The sequence below is a fragment of the Eucalyptus grandis genome, chromosome 3 (assembly GCF_016545825.1).
Source record: "Eucalyptus grandis isolate ANBG69807.140 chromosome 3, ASM1654582v1, whole genome shotgun sequence".
Taxonomy (NCBI): domain Eukaryota; kingdom Viridiplantae; phylum Streptophyta; class Magnoliopsida; order Myrtales; family Myrtaceae; genus Eucalyptus; species Eucalyptus grandis.
Genome location: NC_052614.1, coordinates 52510871 through 52529464, shown reverse-complemented (window position 1 = coordinate 52529464; position 18594 = coordinate 52510871).

The following is an 18594-nucleotide window of genomic DNA, read 5'->3' as shown; positions in this document are numbered from 1 at the left end:
TGTTCCGACTCTTTCTGGAACAAATCGTGAGATTCTTCAAAGCCATTGCGAGAGATAGTGATGTTATCCTCATCATCTTCATCCTCAACGAGGAGAGCTCTTCTTCTCTTAGATGGAGCATCCATGGGCTCCTTCCCTTTCCTTTTTCCTGCAGAAGAGAATTGATGAGATTTGACTGGAGTCTTTTCCTTAAATTTCTCAAATGCCTTGCTTAGTTCCTTTAGACGCATCTTGGTCACCATTTTCAGTCCTACCACCATATGATCACATGATCGAGCACAAAGAATTTGCGAAGGCTGAATGTTCAGATGTCTGAATAACTTTGTCACAAGACCTGGATAAGGAAGTTGTCCTATGTCCTTCATCACAGCTCTATACATATGGAACATAACAATGTGAGGAAGTGAAAACCTTTTCCCAGTGATGATGGCATACATTAGCTTTGCCTTCCGAACTTGAGACATCGATCTTGGAAGTTGATTTTGTCCGAGGCAATTGATTACAATTTTGTGCAGCAAGATGTTGAATGCACTCATCCTTGAATAGGAAATCTTTCCCTCTGTTCTCCTGTCTTTAACAAGTTCCAGAGTAGTACGAGCAATAGAAACTTTGATCCGTTGATATCTTCCTCTCTCAACTCCTAACACATACGCCAGCATATCCATATCCACAACAAAGTCTTGATCTTTGACACTGAAGGAGAATCTATTCGCATCCAAGAAACTAAGATTTGAATAGAAATATGCAGTTAGTTGAGGATAGGCCTCTGTGGTGTCAGAGCAGAATTTCTCAAGTTGAAGTTGACCGAACTTTTCCCTTAAGTTCACATTTACAGCATTCAGAAAGTCAAAATCCACACTCCTAGGGTTTATCACCCCACGCTTCAGCAATTTTGAGTATAGATCATTTTGTTCCTTCGATCTAAACAACTCTCCCATTTTTCCTCGATTTTCCGCCGCAACTCCCATTCTTGGTTGAAATTCGCTGTATAATTTGTCATCATCATTTCCATCCACCGGATTAAATCCCCAATCACGAGGGTCACTTGGGATATTCGCAAGGGTTTCTTCTGCCACTCCCTTACGAGCAATTCCCAAACTTTCCATTTTTCGCAAAAAGATATATTCATTTCCATATCCTTTGTCCTTAAGAAAATCATCCACATAGTTCAATGGAGTACAGTCCCTTTTAAAGCATGATACTGACTTATAAATAAAAGAGGGCCTTTGAACTCTTACAGAAGTCTGCATCTTCAATGATTTCTTCATTTTGATGATGATCAACATCTTGAGGACTAGATGGAGGAGAATGATGCTGCTGAGAATGTTGTGGGCTCTGTTGCTGATTTGGAGACACTTCTTCTTCAGTGAGATCGAAGTGCGTAGGCCCCTCACTCATTCGCCGTGGTCCCCTGCTTGCGATCCTCGAAGACTTTCTTGAAGACAACATCTTTTTTAGTCTTTGAAAGATTCCTTGCTTGACTTTCCCAAGAAAGATGACAACTTTTTCGAAGATTAAACAAGAGAAGAAAACAGGAATGGAAGATTGGTGCTTTTTAGGGTTTTGGAGTTAAGCGAGGAGAAACTGATTGTATATAAGACAGTCGAAATGAGAGGATACCAAATGTCGTAATGGAAAGTGAAAAGATGCCTTTTAAAAAAATAACTGCCTTTTTCGAAAAATGGTCATATCAAAATAACTTCTTTTTCTAAAGGAAACGATGCAATAATTTCGTCAATTAAAGATAGCGATTGAGATAACAATAATCAACACGGTTGATGAACGTACCTTTTCAAGATGAGATTAGAGAGTGAGAATAACTTACAGTCAAAGTCTTGCAGTCAAAGTCTTATTTGTCTGAGTCTGAGAGTCTCTAGACTTTAACTTCTTCAAACCTCAAAATGTTAATTCTTGAATAGATAATTTCAAATTGATTTTTCTCCAAAGGCTTTGTAAATATATCCACCAATTGGTTCTTTGAGTCAACAAACCGTATCATAATTTCTCAATTTTGAACATGATCTCTAATGAAGTGATGTCGTATCTCTATATGCTTTGCTCTTGAGTGAAGAATTGGATTTTTGGTGAGATTGATAGCGCTGGTGTTGTCACATTTAATCTCCGTGCATGAATCTTCAATTCCAAAGTCTCTTAGCTGTTGTTTTATCCACATAATTTGTGAACAAACAACTTCCAAGAGCTACATATTCTACTTCTTCAGAGAGAGCTACGTACTTTGCTTTCTTGAAAACCAAGACACCGTCCCGCCTCCAAGTAGTTGTTGTGTACGAGGTGCTCTTTCTATCAACTCTGCATCCGGCTAAGTCTGCGTCTGAGTACCCAAGAAGAGTAAAGTCTCCCATTTTAGGATACTAGAGACTGAAGCTTGAAGTTGATGCAATATATTTGATAATATGCTTTGCAGCATTTAAATGTGATTCTTTAGGGTCTACTTGAAATCTGGCACAAATGCAAACACTAAACAAAATATCAAGTCTAGAAGCAGTAAGATAAAGAAGTGAACCGATGATACTCTTATATAACTTTTGGTCGACTTTCTTTCCTCCTTCATCTTTATATATCTTCACGGAGCTTGACATTGGTATATCGGCCTTTTTGCAATTGTCCAGTCCAAACTTCTTCACAATATCATTAGTATATTTTCTTGATGAATAAAAGTTCATTCCTTAGTTGTTTCACTTGAAGTCCAAGGAAGAAGGTTAACTCACCCATCATGCTCATTTCAAATTCATCCTACATAATCTTAGAGAATTTCTTGCACAGACTTTCATTAGATGATCCAAAAATAATGACATCCACATATATTTGAACAAATAGAAAATTCTTGCTTTCTCTTTTAATGAAAAGAGTAGTGTCTACTTTACCTTTAACAAATCCATTTTCAATTAAAAACTTACTCAGTCTATCGTACCAAGCTCGAGGTGCTTGTTTTAATCCATATAGAGCCTTTTTGAGTTTGAATACTGAGTCTGGTTTCCTTGGGTCTTCAAACCCAGGTGGTTGTTCCACATAGACTTCCTCTTGGATGAATCCATTTAGGAAGGCACTTTTGACATCCATCTGGAATAACCTGAAATTCTTATAACAAGCAAAAGCAAGTAATAATCGAATTGCTTCTAACCTTGCTACTGGTGCGTAAGTCTCGTCATAGTCTATCCCTTCTTCTTGTGTGTATCCCTTGGCCACGAGTCTTGCCTTGTTTCTTATGACTTTTCCTTTCTCGTCCATCTTGTTCCTGAAAACCCATTTAGCTCCAATAATAGACTTACCTTTCGGTTTATGAGTCAATTCCCAGACATCATTGATACTGAATTGCCTGAGCTCTTCTTGCATAGCTTCAATCCAGCTTTCATCAGATAAAGCTTCTTCTATGCTTTTGGGTTCTATTTCATAAATAAGAGCCACAGCACTAGACTCTTCGCGCCTTTTAGATCTTGTGCGAATTCCTTCATTGATGTTGCCAATAATAAGATCTTTGGGATGACTGGACTTATGTTTCTAGTTGCTGGTTAATTTGTCAGATTGATGGTCACTTCCTTCACTTGAATCTTCAACGAGTCACTTGTTCTTTGGTCCTTCAAAGTCTAAGCTATTTTAGACTTTGTAGAGTCTGGAGTAGGTTAGATTCTTCAAGATGAGTCGAATGGATTCATTTTGCATAGAGTCTTGGAATTTAATATTAATTGATTCTTCCCCTTTGTTTGAGTCTTCTTGTTGTAGACCTGTACGCTTTGCTTGTGGTTGAATATCCAAGGAAGATGCCTTCATCGACTTTTCTTCAAACTTACCAACTCGATCATTTGCATTTTTCAGTATAAAACATTTGCATCCAAATACATGAAAATATGAAACAATAGACTTCTTTTCTTTGAATAGTTCATAGGGGGTTTTTTCCATAATAGGCCTTAGAAAGACTCTATTTATAATGTAACATGCTGTACAAACTGCTTCAGCCTAAAAACGTGAAGAGATGTTACTTTTAATTAAAAGAGTTCTAGCCATTTCTTGAAGAGATCTATTCTTTCTTTCCACAACTCCATTTTGCTCTGGAGTATATGGAGAGGAGAATACATCCGGAAACTTGATTCATCACGAATTTTGTAAAATCATGATTTTCAAATTCACCTCCATGATCTGTTCTTATACTTGAGATAACATACCATTTTTCATTTTGAACCTTTTTAGCAAACTTTTCAAAGTGAGAGAAAGTTTCAGACTTACTTGCCAAGAAATATACCCAAGTAAATCGTGAGTAATCATCCACAATTACTAGGCGGTATTTCTTACCTCCAATGCTTTGTGTTGGTTGGTCCAAAAGATCCATATGCGAAGCTGCGGTACACGGTTAGTGGAAACTTGATTTATTGGTTTAAATGAATTTCTTACCTGTTTTCCTAATATACATGGTGTACATAGATCAGACTTTTGGTATGATAAATTGGGTAGACCACGAACAAACTTCTTTGCTGAGATTTTGGCTATTTGCTTCATATTGATGTGCCCAAGCTTTTTGTGCCATAAGTTTGTTTCGTCTTGGATTGAGATTAGACATTGTGATTCATCTGGTTTCACATCCAAGAGGTAGATATTTCCATGTCTTCGACCCATGAATGACTGAGTAGAATCTTTACTAATTCCATAACATATTCCCCCTTGAAAGTTGATTTTGAAACTAGTATCACATAGCTGACTAATACTGAGCAAATTGTAATTGAGCCCTTCCACTAAGGAAACATTGCTGATTGAGAGATTTCCAATCTTTACAATTCCAAATCCCACAATTTTTCCTTTGTTGTTTCCTCCAAAAGAAACTTTTCCACCATTCACTCAAACAAGCTTTATGAAGTAATTTGAGTCTCTGTCATGTGTCTTGAGCATCCACTATCCGGATACCATTTTACTTTTTCTTGATAGTGACTCGCATTTAAAAAAGAAACTCAAACCTTCTTTGGTACCCATATTTTCTTGGGTCCATTGGTGTTAGTATGATATGTGGTTTTTGCACATACCTTTTTAACAGGTTTCCAAATCATAGGACATTCTTTTTCAAAATGATCTCGCACTATTGCACTTTGAGCATCTAAGAGCATTGCGACCTCTTTTGGTTTTACAAAGATCCTTTTAAAATGATTTTTGTAAGCGTCTCTTGTGGGTCTTTGTTTGATTCTTTCCTTCACTTTAGGAAAATCAATTAAAGGAATAGTTTGTGAGTCATTCCCAAACCAGATTTATTGAAATAAGGTCTTTGAACAGAGAGAATTTTCTCCAGTTTCTCAAATACTATAGAAAATATTTTGGAAATATTTGAGATATCTCTTTTCAAGAATGCATTTTCTTTTAAAAGATTATCTTCACTTTCTTTAAGAGAAGAAACATTCTTGTCTAAACTTTTCACTTTTTCTTTCAAAATATTTTCCTATTGTTTTAGAGCAGAATTTTCTTTCTTGAGTTCGGAAATTCTTTTAAGAGAAGTCTTAAGACGAAACACAATTCATCAATATACTTTGAAACCTTAATAGGGGTTTTGAAGTTACTTACCTCAAATTCGCTTCGAGTCCGAATCTGTCTCGAAATTTGAATCGAATCCGATTGTGCCATCAGACATATATTGGCATAATCATCATCACTTTCTTCACACTATGTATCACTCCAGTTTCAGCTTTAAGAGCTTTTCGGTACTTTTCAGTTTTTCCTTTCTTCTTCCTCGAATAGGACGGTTGGGTCTACGATGTGTCCATTTTCTTACATTCAAAAGCGAGACTACATCTTTGTTTGATTCATCATCCTCACAGAGACTTAGTCTCATTTGCTTTTGAAAACTTTGTTTCTTTGGATTGAATCTTTTTCCTTTTCTGTTCAGCTTTCTGAATCTTCTTATCATGAGAGCAAGTTCCTCATCATCCATATCGTCTTCTTTAATCTGTAACATCGGAATCATCATTAGATTTTAACGCAATGGATTTCTTACCTTTAGGGTCTTCGTCTTCATTGATTCGTTCCACTTCATAAGATCAAGAGTCCCAACCAACTCATCAACATATAGTGGCATGATTCTTTGGGTCTCTTTGATTGAGGTCTTTATGTGATTCCAATCCTTGGAGAGTCCACGCAGTAGCTTGTTTACTTTCATGGGATCAGAAATTGGTTGACCTTGATTTTCAAGACCATTCACGATTTCTGTAAAGCGACTGAACATATCCATTATAGATTCTCCTGGTTTCATTTTGAAGGCTTCATATTGACCGAGGAGAATGTTGATTATAGTCTCTTTCACTCGATCGGTTCCTTCATAGGTAATATGTAATCTATCCCAGACTTCTTTAGATGCAACACAAGAAGATATTCGGTTATATTCAGTAGGGGATAAAGCACAATATAAAGAATAAATTGATTTTGCATCAAGAGCTTGTCTCTTGATTTTCTCTTCCTGAGTCATTTCGCTAGACTCAACAACATCTTTTCTTCTTTCTGAGACAGATGCGGCTTTAGGAATGATTCATTTTTCTACAACGTCCCATTCCAGAGGATCATTTGATCTTAGGAATGCTTTCATCTTGTTTTTCCATATGTTGTAATCATTTCCATCAAAGTAAGGTGGTCTGGTATTGCTTTGCCCTTCTACCAGTCCTGGAGCCAACATACTAGCCATAGATCTTTAACTCTGAAGTAAAACACTTCAACAAAAGTGAGTACACAGGCTCTTATGCCAATTGAGATAGTTAGTATAAGCACCTAGAGGGGGTGAATAGGTGAACAAACAAATTCTCGAGATACGGAAGCAATTCTAGGCAATCGATGAAAGGAAAATACGATCAAAGTAAAGTAAAGGATAGGGAAGAGAAATGAACACAAGATTTATAGTGGTTCGGCTTATTCCAAGCCTACGTCCACTCTTCCGCACTAACAGCCCACCGGCTGGATTTCACTATGAACAAAAGAGAAGTTATAGCACAGCTTTTCCTTGATTCTACAGTGTAGATGTTCTACCACACTTCCTCAAGGTTTCTCACGAATATGGACTCTCTTTTGTTTACACGATTTTGCTCAACAAATGAATTGACTAAGAACAAGGAGCTTCAGACTTTGGAATTCTTCTATCGTACACACACTTTCGAACAACTGGAACGTCTTCCTTAAATACTCATTCATGCCATCATACCCGTTGGCACTTACCAAAGGAATTCCTCCAATCTACCCGTTGGATGAAATCAATTAGGAAGATCATTCGAGCTATTAAAGGAACATGTCGATAGCCCATCAATCCCCGTTCGCCCATACAATCAGGATCTCGGTTTCCATAAGTAGAACCTTCCAAGTATACTTTGCCAATCATCGGATCCTTAATCTTCAAATCAATTATGATCAAATAAAGGATTCCGTTATGTCATATCCAGCCAAGAGATCTTCTCTAGTCGATAAGGCCACATCCTTAATGAAATATCCAATTCTGGATAGCCTTTCTTCAACGGATTAGAAACTGTCAATGATGATAGACTTTGAGTCTTGAGTCCGCTGTCCGAGGTCTTCGACTTTAAATAGCGAGTGCAAGCCTTGAGACTAGACGATGGAAACGTTTTGTCAACTTCAAAACACTTCAAGATGATTTCTCCAACATGATGTAAATGCTTTATATTGAAAAATTCAAATGATCGAGTTGGCAAGTTTGAAGAAAAATCAGACGAAGGAATCTTCCTTGGATATTCTACCTCAAGCAAAGCCTACAGAGTATACAACAAGAAATCTCAATCTGTGGAGGAATCAATGAATGTCAAATTCCAAGATTCTATGCAAAACGAATCTATTCAGACTCATCTTGAAGAATCTGAACCTACTCCAGACTCTACAAAGTCAAAATCTCAAGAAGCAGCTCAGACTTCGAAAGACCAGCATCAAATGATTGTTGAGGATTCAAATGAAGAAAGTGATCATCAACCTAACAAATCAACCAGTAACTGGAAGCATAAGTCCAGTCATCCCAAAGATCTCATTATAGGCGACATTAATGAAGGAATTCGCACAAGATCCAAAAGGCGCGAAGAGTCTAGTGCTGTGGCTCTTATTTCGAAATAGAACCCAAAAGCATAGAAGAAGCTTTATACGATGAAAGCTAGATTGAAGCTATGCAAGAAGAACTCGGGCAATTCAAGTATTAATGATGTTTGGGAATTGACTCCTAAACCAAAAGGTAAATCTATTATTGGAGCTAAATGGGTTTTCAGGAACAAGATGGACGAGAAAGGAAAGGTTGTAAGAAACAAAGCAAGACTCGTGGCCAAAGGATATACGCAAGAAGAAGGGATAGACTATGATGAGACTTACGCACCAGTAGCGAGGTTAGAAGCAATTAGATTATTACTTGATTTTGCTTGCTATAAAAATTTCAGGTTATTCCAAATTGACGTCAAAAGTGCTTTCCTAAATGGATTTATCCATGAGGAAGTCTATGTGGAACAACCACCTAGGTTTGAAGACCCAAGGAAACCGGACTCGGTATTGATGAAAAATGCCTTATATGGTTTAAAGCAAGCACCTCGAGCTTGGTACGATAATTTGAGTAATTTTTAATTCAAAATGGCTTTGTCAAAGGTAAAGTAGACACTACTCGTTTATCAAAAGAGAAAGCAAAAGTTTTCTGCTTGTTCAAATATATGTTGATGATATTATTTTGGATCCTCTAATGAAAGTATGTGCAAGAAATTCTCTAAGTCTATGCGGGATGAATTTGAAATGAGCGTGATGGGTGAACTAACCTTCTTTCTTGGACTTCAAGTGAAACAATTGAAGGAAGAAACTTTTATTCATCAAGAAAATATGCTAATGATCTTGTCAAAAAGTTTGACTGGAAAATTGCAAAAAGATTGATATACCAATGGCAAGCTCTTTGAAGATAGACAAAGATGAAGGAGGAAAGAAAGTTGACCGAAGCTATACAGGAGTATCATTGGTTCACTTTTTTATCTTACAACTTCTAGACCTGACATCTTGTTTAACGTTTGCATTTGTGCCAGATTTCAAGCAGATCCAAAAGAATCTCATCTAAGTGCTGCAAAGCGTATTATCAAATACATTGCATCAACTTCAAGCCTTGGTCTTTGGTATCCTAAAAAGGGAGACTTTACTCTTCTTGGATACTTAGACGCGGATCTAGCCGGATGCAGAGTTGATAGAAAGAGCACCTTGGGTACCTGTCAACTACTTGGAAGCAGGACAGTGTCTTGGTTTTCAAGGAAGCAAAATACAGTGGCTCTTTCTACAACAGAAGCAGAGTATGTAGCTCTTGGAAGTTGTTGTTCACAAATTCTGTGAATAAAACAATAGCTAAGAGACTTTGGAATTGAAGATTCATGCACGGAGATTAACTATGACAACACCAGCGCAATCAATCTCACCAAGAATCCAATTCTTCATTCAAGAGCAAAGCATATAGAGATTCGACATCACTTCTTTAGAGATCATGTTCAGAATGGAGAAGTTTCGATTCAGTTTGTTGACTCAAATAACAAACTGGCGGATATATTTACAAAGCCTTTGGAGAAAAATCAATTTGAAGTTATTTGTACCCGGACTCAACATCTTGAGGTTTGAAGAAGTAAAAAGTCTAGAGTCTCTTAGACTCGGATAATCAAGATTTTTATTGTAAGTTATTTCATTCTCTCTCGATTAAATCTTGAAAATGTACGATCATCTGTCCATAATTGATTTTTGCTACTTTCAATTTCCGTGATTAGTGCAATCTTTCTTTTTCGAAAATGGAGTTAATTTTTAAATGGCAGTTATCTATTTTTTTTTAAAAGGCAATTATTTTTAAAATGGCATCTTTTTACTTTCCATTACGACGTTTTGTATGCCTCTCTTCGACTGACTTATATACTGTCGGTTCCTCTCCGTTTAAACTCCAAAAATCCTAAAAAGCATCGATCTTCCACTTTTGTCTTCTTCTCTTGTTTAATCTTCGAAAAATTGTCATCTTTCTTGGGAAAGTCAAGTTTGGAATCTTTCAAAGACTGTGTGAAAGATGTCATCTCAAAGGAAGTCTTCTTTTTACACATAATGGAACGGTTGGAAATTGCCCATTGATGAATTTACGAAAGACAAAGGGTTCAAAAATGAAACCTTCTTTTTACACATAATGGAACGTTTGAAATTGGGTCGACGAAGAGGCAATGGCAAACATTTCAATCGATCCACATGTTGGAGGGCTAAATCAGCCATATGGGAATGTGATGACAAGTGTACGGTCGGTTTCAACCAAGAATGGGTGTTGCGTCAAAAATTAGGGGCAAAAGGACAGACTTGTTTCGATCGGAGGAACACAAGCATCTATACTCTAAGTTGTTGAAGCATGGGGTCATAAACCCTAGAAGTGTGGATTTTGATTTCCTTGACGCTATAAACGTTAATTTAAGGGAAAAATTCAGTCTTCTTCAACTTGAACAGTTCTATTCGAATCGAATCTACGAAGCCTATGCTGAACTCACTTTGCATATTTCTATTTGAATCTCAGTTTCTTAGATGCGAATAGATTCTCTTTAGTGTCCGAGATCGGGACTATGCGGTGGATGTAAATATGTTGGCTGATGTGATTGGGGTTGAAAGAGAGAAAGATATCAACCTTTCAATGTCTCTATTGCTCGTACTATGTTGGAACTTGTTAAGGATAGAAGGACGAGAGGGAAAGGTTTCCTACTCAAGGATGAGTGCATTCAACATTCGCTTCACAAGATTGTGATCAATTGCCTCGAGACTAAGTCTACTTCAAAAGCGATGTTTCAAACTCGGAGGCAAGCCGATGTATGCCATCAATCTTTGGAAAAAAGTTCTCTCTTCCTCACACTATTATAATCCACATGTATAGAGCATTGGTGAAGGACAAGGGTCAACTTCCTTATCCAGCTCTTGTGACAAAGTTATTCGGACATTTGAATGTTCAGTCTCCCCGGATTCTCTGTATTCGAACCTGTGATCAAATGGTAGTGGGACTGAAAATGGTGTCTAAAATGCATTTGAAGGAACTCAACAAGGCATTGGAGAAATTCAAGGAGAAAACCCTATCAAATCTCATCAAATCTCTTCGGCAGCAAAAAGAAAAGGGAAGGAGCCCATGGTTGCTCCATCCAAGAAAAGAAGAGCTCTCATTGTTGAGGATGAAGAAGATGAGGAAGACATCACCATTACTGCAATGGCATTGAAGAATCTAAGTCGTTCTGTACCAGAATCAACGGAACGACAAGAGAAAGACTCTGAATAGAGGACTGGAGAAAGAGAAGATTTGGAAGCAGAAGAGAAAGAAACAGAGGAGAAAGAAGCTGAAGAGAGAAATGCAAAGGAGGAAAGAATTGAAGAAGAAGAGGAAAGAGGAGATCAAGAGGAAGGAGAGCATGAGGAACAATCTTCTCCACCGAAGACATGGAAACAGGGGAGATCGTGAGAAAAGAGGAATGTCCTCATATCCTGCTACCAGTGAAGGAGTCAGCCGCTCTCCAGCAGATCCAGAGGACATCTATGCTTCTCAATTTCCTGAAGAGGGACATGATGTTTCATCACCTAATCTGCGTGGCTATGCTTTGATTTGCCATCGTCGCCTTTACTCCATCGATCGTGCGGAAGCCGTCTGCGGATCGATAATTCACAGATTTTCGCACTGGATGTTCTCCTAGAAATGCGGGGTCGGATATATGCTCTGGGATGCGAAGTACGGAATTTGCAGAATGCGAGTCAAGCTTCTTCGGGTTCTTTGAATGATCGATTCAAGCCCTTGCTCTTGATTCAAGCAAATGCTAAGAGTGAAGAGGTGACTCAGGCGAAGGAAGATTTGACAAAGCTAGAAGGCATTGTTCGGTCAATGGGAGATTTCCGGCTTGTTCGTATTCCCAAGCATCCTTGATTCTATCTCAACCTTTTTTATGATGACAAAAAGGGGAGAGATATGATTTGAACTTTGAACCTTGAACTTTTTGAACTTGAACTTTTAATTTGTTTTGATGTTTGACTTGACTTTTGTATCGGATGTGGGTGGAATTGGGATTTTGGATTATTGCTTATATTAAGTACTATTGATATCTTATGGATGGCTTTACTTATATGCAAGACTAACCTATTTTCTGTGGTTGCAGATTCTAGTGTTTCTAGTGTTATCAATAAGCCATCTATCTTTATGAGATATCCATAGTTGCTTGAGTAATGTTTTGCAGGTCAAAGTTATCCAAATCTGTAGGAAAGTTTTGTCACCATCAAAAAGGGGGAGATTGTTGGAGAAATCTTCTGGAGTATTTTGAAGCCGACAAAACGTTTCCATCGATCTAGTCTGAAAATTTGCAGACTCTACTATTTAAAGTCTCGAAGACCTCCGGTTGCCAGGACTCAAGACTCAAAGTCTATTCTCATTAACGAGTTTCTAATCCGTCGAAGAAGGGCTATCCAAGACTGGATGTTTCGTTAAGGATTTGACCTTATCGACTGGAGAAGATCTCTTGGCTGGATATGACATAACAGAATCCTTTATTAATTCAAATATTAAGGATCCGATGATTGGCGAAGTATACTTGGAAGGTTCTACTTATGGAAACCAAGATCCTGATTGTATGGGCGAGCAGGATTAATGGGCTATCGACATGTTCCTTAAATAGATCGAATGATCTTCCTAATTGATTCTGTCCAACGGAAGATTAAAATAATTCCTTTGGTAAGTGCCAACGGGTATGATGGCATAAAGGAGTATAAAAGGAAGACGTTTGGTTGTTCGAGTGTGTGCGCGATAGAAGAATTCCAAAGTCTACGAAGCTCTTTGTTCTTAGTCAATTCATTTTCTAAGCGAAATCTTATACACAAAAGAGAGTTCATATTACTGAGAAACCTTGAGGAAGTGTGATAGAGTATCTACACTGTGAAATCAAGGGAGAACCTTGCTGTAACATCTCTTTTGTTCATAGTGAAATCCAGCTAGTGGGCTGTCAGTGCGAAAGATTGGACGTAGGCTTGGAATAAGCCGAACCACTATAATTTATGTGTTCATTTTCTCTTCCCTACTCTCTGCTTTACTTTGATCATAATTCGCCTTGTTAACGAAAGGAGAACTTCCTATCTATTGTCTGCTTAGTATTGCTCTCTTATCTCGAGAAAATACTTTTACACCTATTCACCCCCCTCTAGGTGCTTATACTAGCTATCTCAAATACAACCTGTCTAGTCTCTAATTAATATAACCTAACCACCTAACATGCAAAATTTAGGTAATTAAATCATTAATCTAATCTAACTAACCATCTAATCATTATTTAACATAAACTAATCATCCTCTAAGCATAATTAACCTCCTAAGCAAGGTTTAGTGAGTAAACTCACTGGATTAGCATTTTGATGAGTTCACAGTGACAGTAACACCGAGACGGGCGATAAACTCCCAAGCAATGATACCAAGCAAGGCCGAGAAAGGCTCATAAAGGCCTCCCAAAGTCCCAAAACCCTTGCTGGTCTTCAGCTTTTGCTTGATAGCCGAAAGGGCTGAACCCATCAACTTCAGCAGTTGAAACAGCGAAGATGGGACAACAGGCTGTAGTGGGGACCAAGCGAAGCTACGGCAGGGCTCCGGTAGTTGGCGCACGAAGAATTGCTAGGCTGGAACGTGTGAGCTGGGCCGAGCGAGAGACGGAGGAAGAAAATGGGCTGGCATCGCTACTGGCCAAATAAGGAGACAGGCGAGCGAAGGGATTCAGTCAACGTGGGGAAAGTGATGACTAGCGGCAATATGAGAGAGAGAAAAGATGGGATGATGGTGCGGGTGGGAGACGTGTGGCCAAGAGGAGGAATTGGTGGAGTGTGGGCTGCTTCGGTGGACCAAAATAAAAGAACGAGCTGTAGGGGAGATGGGCAGAACATAAGGGAAAATGAAAGAGAAGTGTAGGGAGCATGTGAAAGAAAAGAGAGGGAGGAAGTCAGTTGGTGGGGCCCCTTTCACGCCTGAGCTTCAAACGAAGGAGAGGGAGAGAGACGTGCGAGAAAGAGAGAGACCGAAGGAGGGGGAAATGGCAACGGATGAGGGAGAAAGAGGGAGCAAAAGTCAAATGGATATATCCAAAATTCATCATAACTTGGCTTCAAAATTCTTCATGCATATCCCCTTGCTCCCTTAATACTTTCTTGCATATTTAATCCACAAATAACTCAATTTGATGCCAATGTTGTAGCCCCCATTCAAGGCTCCAAATTTCACTACTTTGGACTTCAATTTCTTCACCAATTTTCCAATTTGATGTCAAATTTTGTTGAAGAAGAAGCTCACACAATTTCTACAAGTTCCTTTCACCAAATAGCTCGGTAAGAAGGCCAAAAAATCCCTTCGATTTGGCCCATATGAATTTTCATTTTTTCCGAATCGTCCGATTAATTTTCCGTAAAAAATCCCGAGCTCGCCGAAAAATCTTCAGAGGATGAGTCGACGTTCCTAAAATAAATCGTGACATGGCAAAACTTTCAATTTCTAAAATCGAGTTTAAATTCGCTGTTAATTTCAATATGACGCGATTTAAGCGAGACCTAATCTACCGGATAGCTTTTATGAATTTTTAGTGCAACTCACCTGCGGTCGATTATTTTTAGCCACATTGTGCATCTTGGACACATTGGCGACTCTCGATTGTCGTGAAAATCTCGATGTTTCAAATACGGACATAGGGTACAAAAATGATAGAAAAATCGGTCTAGTGCCATTCAACAAGAATTTTGCAATTAGGTGGAATCATCCACACGAATCACATACCTCGTCGAATCGACTATGTCCAGTCTCTTATCGATTTTGACTATATTTGCAATGACCCTTGCAAATTAGCACAATCGAGCAATCAATTTCGAGTCGAATTCTCAAGGTTATTGCATTAAAATCCCTTAACGGCTCTACCTAATAGGCTAATTATCTCATGAGGGACCCTCTCGAGAATAAGGCCATAGGCATGTCGATGAAAAGCCCAACTTATTAAATTGAAAATAAAGTCTGAAATTCAAGATGTCATAGAAGGACTTGGAGGAAAGACTGTGCCAAAAAGCAAAGGAGCGGCACAATAATGGCAATTTCTCTGGTTATATGCACGTTTGCATCGAGTTTGAGTCGGCATATCTTGGGGATGCGGCATGGAGACTCTGTGGCTAGCTTTTCTTCTGAAACTTCCATCCATTATGCATAATATCTCAACGGGAATGCCTCAGAAGAAAGATTGTGCCAATAATTAGAGGAACGGCACAATAGCGGCATTTCCTCCAATTATATGCATGTTTTCATTGAGTTTGAGTCGACATATCTTAAGGTTGCTGCATGGGGACTTTCCTGCTTGCTTTTCTGCCGAAACTTCAATCCATGCTGCATAATATTTCAACAGGAAGGCCTCGAAAGAAAGATTGTGCCGAAAATCAGAGGAATGGCACAATAGCGGCAATTTCTTCGGTTATATGCATGTTTGCATTGAGTTTGTGTCGGCATATCTTGGGGATGCGACCGAGGACTTTCTGCTGGCTTTTCTTCCAAAACTTCCATCCATTCTGCATAATATTTTGATAGGAAGGCCTCAGTGGATAGGTTGTGCCAAAAATCAAAGGAATGGCACAGTAGTGGCATTTTCTCCAGTTATATGCACATTTGCTTTGAGTTTGAGTCGGCATATCTTGGGGATAAGTACACTAATGGTGCCATAAGTTGTGTACGGCGCTCACTTTGGTGCCAAAAGTTTCCGTCGGATCACTTAAGTGCCAAAAAATTTGAAAAACGCTCACTTTGGTGCCAATGACGACGAAATTGGCCGGAAATCCGACTTGGCCTTTTTTATTAATTTTTGAAGCCGACATGGCTCGTCAGAGAGTTGAGTCAGCATCCAAACACCAAAACGACACCGTTGGGCATTTTTCCCCCAACTTTGAAACCCTAATCCTCAAATTGAGAGAGAGGAAAGGCTCGTCTTCGTGTCTTCTTCTTCCTCGAAGACCCACACCAGCAATGGCACCAAAGACGGCACCGGCCAAAGCAGCGAAGACACCAGCAAAGTGACACCAGCAACGCACCAGCGCAAAGAGCGCACCAACAGCACCTTCGACCCATCTTCTTCCTCCTCCTCCTCCGCCCTTGCCTTCGATTTTTCCTACAACAATCTCGTCTCTCCTCGCTCACCTAGTCGAGCAACTCCAATGGTGGCTGAGCGACGGTGGCCGAGCAGCGACGATGGCCGAGCGACGGCGGGCGAACGACGGTGGCCGAGCGGCGGAAACCCTAATTTCAACCCCCATGTGAGCTAAACGGCGTCGTTTCCATGAAGCCATCCATGTAGGACAGCAAAACAACGTCATTTTCTTAAGGAGGATCGAAAACGACGTCATTTAAAGGCCTATCGATTTTAAAAATAAAATAAAAAAGCTACGTAATCATTTTGGCCGAAATCTTTCGCCGGTGGCCGGAATCTTTCGCCGGTAGCACCAAAGTGATTGTTTTTCCTCTGATTTGGCACTTAAGTGATCCCACGGAAACTTTTGGCACCAAAGTGAGCACCGTACACAACTTATGGCACCATTAGTGTACTTATCCCGCATATCTTGGGGATGCAACATGGGGACTTTCTGGCTGGCTTTTCTTCTGAAACTTCCAACCATTTTGCATAATATCTTGCCAGGAAGGCCTCGGAAGAAAGATTGTGCCGAAAATTAAAGGAATGGCATTGTAGCGGCATTTTCTCTAGTTATATGCACGTTTGCATTAAGTTTGAGTCGGCATATTTTGGGGATGCGGCATGCAGGCTTTCCAATTGGGTTTTCTTCCAAAACTTCCATCCATTCTGCATAATATTTCGACGGGAAGGCCTCGAGGAACAATCGTGCCGAAAATAAGAGGAATGGCACAATAGCAGCAATTTCTCCAGTTATATGCACGTTTGCATTGAGTTTGAGTCGAAGGTTAATGGAGGTTGGATTTGAATATAAAGTGAAAGTCGATAATTTTTTTTATGAGATGAAAAAGTACCCAACAGAAATTGGTGACTTTTTACTTAAGAGATGACGAATCCATCTAAATGGCAATTTATTGTTTCACAACATCATCTTTCTTTATCATACATTCACATAAGAGGTTTTCTACCTAACTGAGTAGGAGGAGTCCATGGATAACATGAACCGATCTCTCCGGTTTGATTGAGCTTACAAGGACCATTGGGAAAGATCTTCCATATGGACTTCGTACAATAAGCATCCCTACCACCATCATATATGTCAAACCTTTGAAATTGACCTGGCCATGCAAAGCTACAAAAAAAAACAATGTCTTATAGAAGAAATTGGGTCTAAATTTGAATCCCCAGCCCTTAGTCGTTATGTCCTGGATTCCAAGATCGTCGTCTTTGGATTTGCAATGCACTTGAAGAGTAGTTCCAGCAGGCAAATTGTTATTGATCTCAACATATGTCTTGCTAAACAAACTTCCTGCACAACTAGTTACAAGTAAAGAACAAATAAAAAGGCCCTTTACTGGTGAGCTCCTCATTGTGTAATACATTGCTCCAATATCAACATCATTCACTTATTTATGGAGGGAGAGTGGAGGATATCTTATCTTGCCAACTAGCCACAACCGTATGACCTTTTATTTCTGTTCCTTTTTACTATGGGATAATAATTGCCATATTCCTTTATTTATTTTTTTCCTTCTTTTATTTTTCTTCATTTTCGCCTTTTCATCGAAGTTTCCTTTTCCGCAGATGCCATACATTGACTAATCTTCGGTATGAGAATTGCCATATTACCTTCTTCTTTTCTTCAACTTTGATAGTATGGGATAAGAATTCCCATATTACCTTTTATGTTTCCTATAACCTTTTATAATCTTTCCTTTTTGTTATGTGATAAAAATTGCCATATTACCTTTTATATGCTTTCCTTTTTACTCCGGGATAATAATTGCTACATTACCTTGTCTTCTTCTTGATTTTTACTTTGGGATAGTAATTGCCACATAAAATTAGCTACCGAGTATAATGTGATATCCTAAAGTTTCAGTCATGTTTTCAATTGAATGAATCGGGCCTTTCATCGATGCGTCTATAGTGTTATTCTCTAAGCTAATCACTCATAAGATAATTAGACTATTTGGAGAAATCATTAAAAGATTTTAATGCAATAGACTTCAGAATTTGACCAGAATCAACTACTCGACTGTGCTCATTTGCAGAGATCATTACGGCACGAGTTAAAAATTGATTGGAGATCGAGATAGGTCGGTTCGACTAAGATGTGTGGCTAAACGTGGGTGATTCCACCAAATTGCAAAATTTTCTTCGATCGATACTATACTGATTTTTCCGTCGTTTTGGAACCGTGTGTCCGTATTTGAAACCTCGAGAATTTCACGACCACCAAGAGTTGCCAATGTGTTGAAGAGATACGTTGTGGCTTGAAAATAATCAACCACGGGTCAATTGCACCAAAAATTTCTAAAAGCTACCCGATAGACTATGTTAGGCTAAAGTCGCGCAGATCGAAATTAACTGCTAATTTGAATCCAATTTCAGAAATTGAAAGTTCTGCCATGTCAAGAGTCATTTTAGGAAC